The following is a 9,010-nucleotide window of genomic DNA, read 5'->3' on the forward strand; positions in this document are numbered from 1 at the left end:
GAGAGAGTAAAATGGCATGCATCGGCTAACTTTGCCCATCTCATCATTGCATGAACATGAATTAAGAAGCTGTTACACTGCCGCTGGGACTGATGAAGTGGAGAAAGTAACAGCAGTTATCAAATGACTAAATTATGATATTTGCTCCGGTGGGTGCTGGGGTCTTATCTATCGGATTACAACATATATCCATTTTGTTAATTAAACATTACACATAGTGCGCATTGAATTAGAGTTAAGCCGGTCAGCGTGGTAGCCCAGGCTCACATAGTCATAGCCCACTATTGTTAAGCCTGTTGGCGTGGTAGCCAAGGCTCACATAGCCATAGGCCACTAGTGTTAAGCCGGTCGGCATGGTAGCCAAGGCTCACATAGTCATAGGTCACTAGCGTTAAGCCGGTCGGCATGGTAGCCAAGGCTCACATAGCCATAGGCCACTAGCATTAAGCCGGCCGGCATGGTAGCCAAATCTCACATAGTCATAGGCCACTAGTGTTAAGCCGGTCGGCATGGTAGCCAAGGCTCACATAGTCATAGGCCACTAGTGTTAAACCGGTCGGCATGGTAGCCAAGGCTCACATAGTCATAGGCCACTAGCGTTAAACCGGTCGGCATGGTAGCCAAGGCTCACATAGTCATAGGCCACTAGCGTTAAACCGGTCGGCATGGTAGCCAAGGCTCACATAGTCATAGGCCACTAGCGTTAAGCCGTAAATAAGAACATGATGTGTGGCATGTCAGACATAGCAACGGTAACTAAGGGGGCAGGTCTTTGCAAAGGGTCAATTACAAGTCTAAATACTGCTTACAAAAATATTTAGTAAAAGCTCAACTTACATCTACTTTTAAATGACGATTATCGGAGAAAGATTTTTTTTTTTACTCAAACTCTTGCACTCACCTTGGACACTGGCAGCTCAGCCAATCCCGTGCCTTCTTTAAGGGCGACGCCCCTTTCCCTGTGAGGGACGGTACTTTAGGTAGCATGACTGGCAGCTCCTCCACTGGAACTGGCACAGGCCCGCAGCCGCCGCAGTGCACTATGGGAATGGATGTGCCCCAGTAGCACTGCCTCGAGATCAGCCAATCACGTAACTTGGTACTAGTGAGGTATGCACCAGCGTTCCTCTCCCGGGCTTTCTGGGTAACAGAGTTAAAAGCTTCTACCCGGCTTTGACCTGTGAACTACAGCGGATGAGATGATCCCGATGTGTAACCGGTTAGCTGGTTAACCTCTGCTCTCATGTTTAATCGTGATGGTGAGTTTACCTCATCTGAGTTTATTAGAGTCTGCGTTCCGTCTTCTTCTGTCTTCAGAACAGAGTTCCAGCTCAAACCCAGAGACCGAGCCAACTCTGCGTCCTCTTCATTGCTCTCTGGAATGCCTGTTATTAAGAATACAAAATTAAAAAGTAATTTTAAAGAAAACTAGCTTATATATCTAATGATAAATGCAAGAAGTGTGACTTTTTGTGGTTGTTTAGAGTTCCTCTGCAGGACACCGGTGTTAAATTCAGGACTGGATCCTTCACCTAAGGTCCTGTTTAAGGGTCACTTCATGCATTTTTACTCATCAAATAGTAATCTGATTTGTTAAAAGTTTCATACACTATTGGCCACATAAATGTGTGTCTGAGAAAACGTAGCCGAGTATAAATACAAGTTTGTACGTGTCATTTGGTTTAATACTTTTTAAATCTAATCTCTAATCTAATCCAACAGCATTTGTGGGTCAATGAATGTCAAGTTATCAGAAACATAATATTTGCATTCATGTTGGTTGCACAACTTTATACTGAAATTTACAGTTTATACAAAACACAAGGCTTTATATGATGTCAATCAGTGTAACCATTAAGAAAAACATATCCTTAAACACTGCATACATGTGAGTGTTTGCGTCTTAATCATTAATTTAAAATATATACAATTATTTCTACTGTCGGAGTAAATAAATATGATTTCTTTGAATTATAAAGAGCATTCTTAGGGTTTACCATTTGAAAACCTGAATTACTCTCGCAATGTCATAAAAAATCAATTTAACAAATATTTGTATATACTATATTTTATATAGAAAACATTATTTATCTTTATGTATTTCAAAAAATGTGTTGTTTTGTGTTTGTCTTATCTGTGAAACAAAATCATTACGACTAAACAACCCTGCACTGACTTGGTGGAGAAATTGTTTTCAAATATGAATAACATTTTAAAACAAAAATTACTTTTTATTCCAACAGTATATTACATACAAGAATTTCGGGATTTTAATTCCATTACAATTTCAGGTTGGATAAAGCTTTTTGATATTTTCTCCAAATCAGAATTTAAAAACATTTTCTTGAGTGTATTCATTATATGAATGAAACATTTTAATGAGCATCATGTCATCGACTTTCATACATTTTTAAGCAAGCTATAAGTGTCTAAATACATTTTGGGGCAACTGTACATGAGGCTGAAGAGCTCTTACAGAAATCCTTGATGCTGGAGTACAGCATGCTGGAAAATTGTTTAATGAGGTGTCTATAGTATATGCGTAAAAACACTGGAAAATAACTAGAGCGTGTAGATTCTCCTTAAGAAATTCACTCACATACAAAATGTAATGACACTGCTGTCTCTGCTGGATAAAATCCCAATGCATTCTGAATGTACTGCATTAACAAACTAAAGATTTACAGACAGAGATCCTCCCTTCACACACACACACACACACACACACACACACACACACACACACAGAGAAGCATCTTCTCACCTATCACAGTGTCCAGATGTCCATCGAACTCATTCTTGCCGAAGATCACCACTGGAACCTCGCGGCCGGTGAACACATTGAGGGCCGTGACCTCAGTCAGGCTGTCTGCGCAAGCAGGAGTCAAAGGTCAATCAACCAGCGCTGGTAACTAAGGCTGAATCTGAGATCTCATTAACCGAAATCTGTCCTCTTCCAAAGCCTTTGGGATTCACAGTTATTTCAGGGTTTGGTGCGAGACCACAAAATCAACAACTAACCACCACAGCCTGGAGAGTTAAAACACACCTACACACCACAAAAACAATATATAAATGCATCTTCATGACATGCATTCATTCTTTACTGTCATCTTCATGTAAGTAACTTTATAAAATATGAGCTAGTGATGCAACAAAATTTCAGCAGTCAAAATTTTTTTGGCTGAAACAGTTTTCTATTTTGAATATATTTTAAAATGTAATTTATTCCTGCAAGCATAAGAGATTTTTTTCAAAAATCTTAATGATCCCAATCTTTTGACCGGTAGTGTATGCACTATTTTATATATTCATTATATTTTTACGTCATTATTTAATGTATGTTTGAATAAATCTGTCATGAAAACAATTTTTTGTTACAGCCTCCATTTAAATGCCTATATTTCAACAACAAATTGAGTAGAAACATAATTCTGTTATTAAAAATGTGACATAAAAAAACTGCCTTATGTGCACTTTAAATGTTTATACAACTGTTGATGATTAAATACATTTAATTAATTGATTATTAAATAAACGATTTGCTTTGTTTTGGTTTTGGAAAACTTTCGGTTTCAGTAAAAAATTATTTTGCCGCAAAACTTTAAAAGTGCTGATGGAATATGTTTCACTATTAAACCCTGTTGAACTCCTTCAGTTTCCGTAGATGATGTTCCTGAGAGAATTACTTCTCAAGCATCTAGTGTGTGTGTGTGTGTGTGTCTGTGTGTGTGTGTGTGTGTGTGTGTGTTTTGAGGGCACTGGAGCCGTGCAACAGCCGGTGGGAGGGCAGGACTGAGACATAAGCCGCTCCGAACACAGCCTCTGGAGAACAAGTGTAGCAGACAACACCTCTCCTGAGTCACGACCATCCACCTGACAAACAGAGATGCAACAGATACACTGATTCTGGCAAACGGACACTCTTCTGTGCTGGAAATCAAATTATGATTTTAATAAGCACAAATATCCTCCCACAACAGACTCGACGAAACAAAGCTGGACACACGGCCTGCAGCCAAACTCTGAATCAAACCTGATGAAATGCACACGTTCATATGCCAGCATGGAAATTCATCATTTCATAGAAAACACTGTGTGAGCGGTTAGCAGTAAATACAGCTCTGAAAGAGCTGCGAAGCTGATGAAAACCAAATCCTGTCTGGATGCACAAGAGCTGTAAGTGTATTTCATAGATGAAGCATTCAGTACCTTCAATATGTGGTTGAAAAAGCAGCCTGAGCAGTCTCCAATCCAGTTGGCCTGCATGCTTTTGACTCCATACCATTCGGGGAGATCTGTCAAAGCATCAAGAAGAGGCTGCAAGACAAAATAATGTATTAATGACTACATACATACATACATACATACAATTATACGTGAATATATTTAATTTATCTAAGCATCCAAAAGAGACTGCAAGACAGAATTTAGTATTAATAACCTGTAACTAAATAAATAAATAAAATATAAATACATAAATAACATTATATGTGAATATATTTATTTAACTTTATCTAATCTATATTAAATATACAATAAAAAAAAAAAACTTGGGGTTGGTACGATTTGAATGTTTTTGAAAGAAGTCTCGAATGTGTTTAAAAGAAGTCTCTTATGTTCACCAAGGCTGCATTTATTGGATACATTAAAAACAGTAAAATTGTGAAATATTATTACAATTTAAAACGGCTCTTCTCTATTTTAAAATGTAATTTATTCCTGTGATGCAAAGCTGAATTTTCAGCATCATTATCATGTCACATCTTTCGTGTGACATGATCCTTCAGAAATCATTCTAACATGCTCATTTGCAGCTCAAGAAACTTTTCAGATTATTACCAATTTGGAAACCTACATCTTTTTTCACGACTCTTTGATGTCCATAAGAACCACATTTGAAACAGAAATCTTTTGTAGCCCCTCAAACTTTTGTACATGTAAATATATTACTTATTTCTGGTTTGCCAACCAAAATACTTCCAAACAAAGTCTCAGTAGTGGCGTTACTTAACGAATGATTGAATGTTTTTAATAAATTGGTTGAGTGAATAATTCAATGATTCATCGACTTTCTTTACAATCCAGAAGTCTTCAGCAGCGCCCCGTCTGTGGTCACTATTTGCAATAATCTCTCCCAAGCAGTCATGGTTTAGCGTGAATAGGTTATTCCCTGCTGGTAGATGCTGCAACTACATAATTTAGCAGGGGGAAAAATCTGAGCAAAGCTGTGTGTAGTTTGTATACTTATGTGGAGTCCAGAGCAACCACCATTGAGATGAATGGGAATGCTAATGGACAACTTCAAGTGTTATAGAATTTCTTGATCTCTCCATGCTAATGCCATGCAACTGTTTCAGCAGAAGACGGTCATTTTACTGGCATAAAACAAGCAACTGCCTTCACATTACGAGTGAAGAACGAGGCTTAAAGAAAACCTTATGAACTGCCCAAAGTCTCAACACATACACAAACTCCGAGTCGGGCTGAAAAAAGAAACTCTTGGGGTGGAAAAAAAAAAGATGAGGCAGACGATGGAAAAGAGGAAGCTATGCATAATAACGAAGGTTCAGGCCAAAAGGCTCAGCTGGGCTGCCGAGCACTGAAAGGATGGGATGTGAAAAGCTAACAGTTGGGTTTTGACATCTCGCTCCTCTCTTGTCTCTAGCCATTAGCAGTCTCACTCACAAGAGGCTTCGCTCCCTGAGCGCTAAACAAATGGAAAATAATTGTAGGGCCCCAAATGTTGTCCGTTTCCTCGACACTGCACTCATTAGCGTCTCGGACGCACTCGCAGAAAGGAAATTTCACACTTGCACGAAGAGGCGGAAGGGTGTAGAGATGCGGCCGTCTCATTTGAGAGCGTTCCAATCACGGTATTCTAATCTTCAACTCATTTGAGCAGAGCGCTCTACAAAATGAGTTCTGAACAGGACAATGCGAGCAATTTTTGAAATGCGTAAAGGTCATGAGTGTCATTCTTTCAGCTGAAACACTTTACTATACGTATACGTAAGCCAGTAGATTGACTTCTTGGAGTGTGTAAACACTTTGTCGGTTTTAAAACATTGCTCTGGAGAACCTCATGTGTTTAGTAGCGTCAGTCCTCTTCCATCCTTAATTGCTTTCAGACCTTCAACAGAAGAGGACAAGACTTCATCAAAAACACTCTATAGGAGTGACCAGGGCCAAAAATTTACTTTCCCATTAAAGGGGTAATATTTGCCCCCTAGAAGTGATTTCTGGGAGCATTTTTTTTTACAGAAATTACCTTATTAAATGCATTTATGGTATATTTTATGTCAAACACTTAAATTAAACAAACTACTTCAATAAATCAGAATACTAATACTATAGACTGTTACCAACCAAATGTTATCAACAAAAGCAATCTTGGTGGAACAGAACCTGCATCTGGCATGGCATTTCTGTTTATTTTAGGGCTGTCAATTTAGCGTGTTAATTTTGTGTGATTAATTATGAAAAAAGAATGTGTTAAAATTATTGCGTTTACTGCTCCACCCAGATCTCCACCCACCAAAGTATTCTCATAGCTTTGTAAAATTACGGTTGAACCCCTGAAGGAATAACGTCCTTCATTAAATCATGTCCTTTGATCATGTCCTTGCTTTGTTTGTGAGCCTTGATCATGGTAGGACCCTTGCTGTTTATGGGAGGGTCAGAGAGCTCTCGGAATTCATCAAAAATATCTTAAGTTGTGTTCCGAAGATGAACGAAGGTCTTACAGGTTTGGAATGACATGAGGGTGAGTAATTAATGACAGAATTTTCATTTTTAAAGGTTTAAAGGAGGCGTTTGAAAACCACTGCATTAATCTCCCAGCATTACTTATGTAATTCTAATTGTATTGCAGTGTAAATGCATTCATGCCTCCTTTGAACAATCTATGTAAATATACCTAAATGCCACAGATGCAGCTCCTGAAAACAATGTTATGGCCACATTGAAGCCTTAAAAGTTCATGTGCAATAAATTCTGTTGAATAAAAATATTATTCTCAAGTTACTTTTATTGTAATGTCTATTCAACACTTTTCTAATATAATACAATAATGACTTTATCAAACTGTTTAAGAATTAGTATTAAGCTTTTTATGCATTAGAAAATCAAGATTTCACACTGGTTATTTTAGTAGGATTAAAAACAAACGGTTATTCAAACTGAGAATAAATAATACACAGACCGAGAGCAAAGAATGTTCCATGACTTCAGTCTAGCACAAGTTCTGCACTCTCACAAAAAATCCCGTTATAATCACTGATGCACATCTAAATCTAATGCCGCAATTGACACTTTTCATTAATTTTCACATTTCACTTTAATTGTGACTTCCATAATAGATTCAGATTAATTGTGCCTATTTTTTGCCCCCTTATCTTGAATTTGGGGGACATTTTGGTGGCACCATTCATTTCCGACCCTGGTTGTGGCAACCCTACCAAAAGTTTGCTAGTGGGATATACAACCTGAAAAATACTCATTCTAATATTTCTAGAAAAACATCATAAGCCAAGTTCAAACCGAAATTAAAGGGGTCATATAATGCGATTTAAATTTTTCCTTTCTCTTTGGAGTGTTACAAGCTCTTGGTGCATAAAGAAGATCTGTAAAGTTGCAAAGACTAAAGTCTCAAATCCAAAGAGATATTCTTTATAAAAGTTAAGAGTCAGCCAAGCCTACCCAAAACAGCTCGTTCTAACACGCCCCCACATGTCTACGTCACGATGTGGGAAGATTTGCATAACGCCGCCCAAATGTTCACGCAAAGAAAGAAGGCGTAACTTTTATTCTCGCTGTAGTATTGTTGTTGCGCCGCCGCCATGTTGTGAAGGCGCTGTGTTTCGTTGTGAAAGCGAAACTACTTTGTTTGGTCTTCCAAAAGAGGACGATATCCGCTTCATCATGCCTAGAGCTGATCTGTGCTGGTCGCTGAGGAAATACATCTGTGATCACACTGTGGATCGCCGGATCGGCTTTCACCGTGGACGAAGCGGAGTCCAGCCCGGGGTCGTAATTATGTCCCCACTGCATGCAACAAATGCTTCGTTTATAATGGGTTTTAATGTTTTTGTCTGGTTGCTCCGGCCTGACAGGGCATCACAGTATGGTAAGGGGCGTAACATTTCCGTCACACGCTTGAGGTATTCGGCCAATCACAACGCACTGGATAGCTGGCCAATCACAGCACACCTTGCTTTTCAGAACGATGAGCTTCGTAAAAATCGACGCGTTTCAGAAAGGCAGGGCATAGAGGAGAAACAATAATGTACAGTATGTGGAAAATAGGTTTTTTTTACTTTAAACCGCATAAACACATTTCATTACACCAAATACACAAAATAATGTTCTTTTTAGTAACATCATATGACCCTTTAAAACCACAGAAATATAGACCCAAGAACTATTCACTAATGTAATTGTGCTTTGGTTTCTCACAGCCTGTAATGCAGGAGAGGATTTTATCAGCCAAACAGGCCTGCCAAGCATTCAGTCTGCAAACACGCTTAGATCTGACTTGGACACACTGCGAGGTGTAAGAGGCAAACAAAACGCTCAAAGAGCCAAGAACGGCAAAAGAGCCAAACCAAAGGCTACATTTCTCTATTCAAACCAGTTCATGTTTTCAAAAAGAAAAAAACGTGGTTCAACAAGGCTATAGAAAACATTTCTGAAACCATATAGAGAGTATCCATGGCAACGCACAAATCTATGAAACAGTGGAAAAAGTGATGCAAGGTAGCAAGTGTTTGGTGATCTGTTAGGAGATAAAACTATTTGCATAAATTTTGCATGACGGGGTATCGCGAAGGTGTTCTGGGTGGTTGTTTATTAGCCTACATTATATAGCAAGTCTCTATGAAGCTCCCTCCTTCCATGTACACTGTTGAAGTTACTAAGATTTTGTTTTGTAAAGAAATTAATACATTTGTTCAACAAGGATGCATTGAATAATGTGACCGTAAAAGACATTTAAAGTGATAAAAAAATA

General features: G+C 38.5%; 1 pseudogene; it reads right to left on the reverse strand.

Annotated features, from left to right (window-relative positions):
* Positions 1 to 9,010, reverse strand: part of LOC107703900 (probable leucine--tRNA ligase, mitochondrial) — a 63,905-nt pseudogene that overhangs the window by 34,738 nt on the left and 20,157 nt on the right.

The sequence above is a fragment of the Sinocyclocheilus anshuiensis genome, unplaced genomic scaffold, assembly GCF_001515605.1.
Source record: "Sinocyclocheilus anshuiensis isolate Anshui unplaced genomic scaffold, SAMN03320099.WGS_v1.1 scaffold991, whole genome shotgun sequence".
Classification (NCBI taxonomy): domain Eukaryota; kingdom Metazoa; phylum Chordata; class Actinopteri; order Cypriniformes; family Cyprinidae; genus Sinocyclocheilus; species Sinocyclocheilus anshuiensis.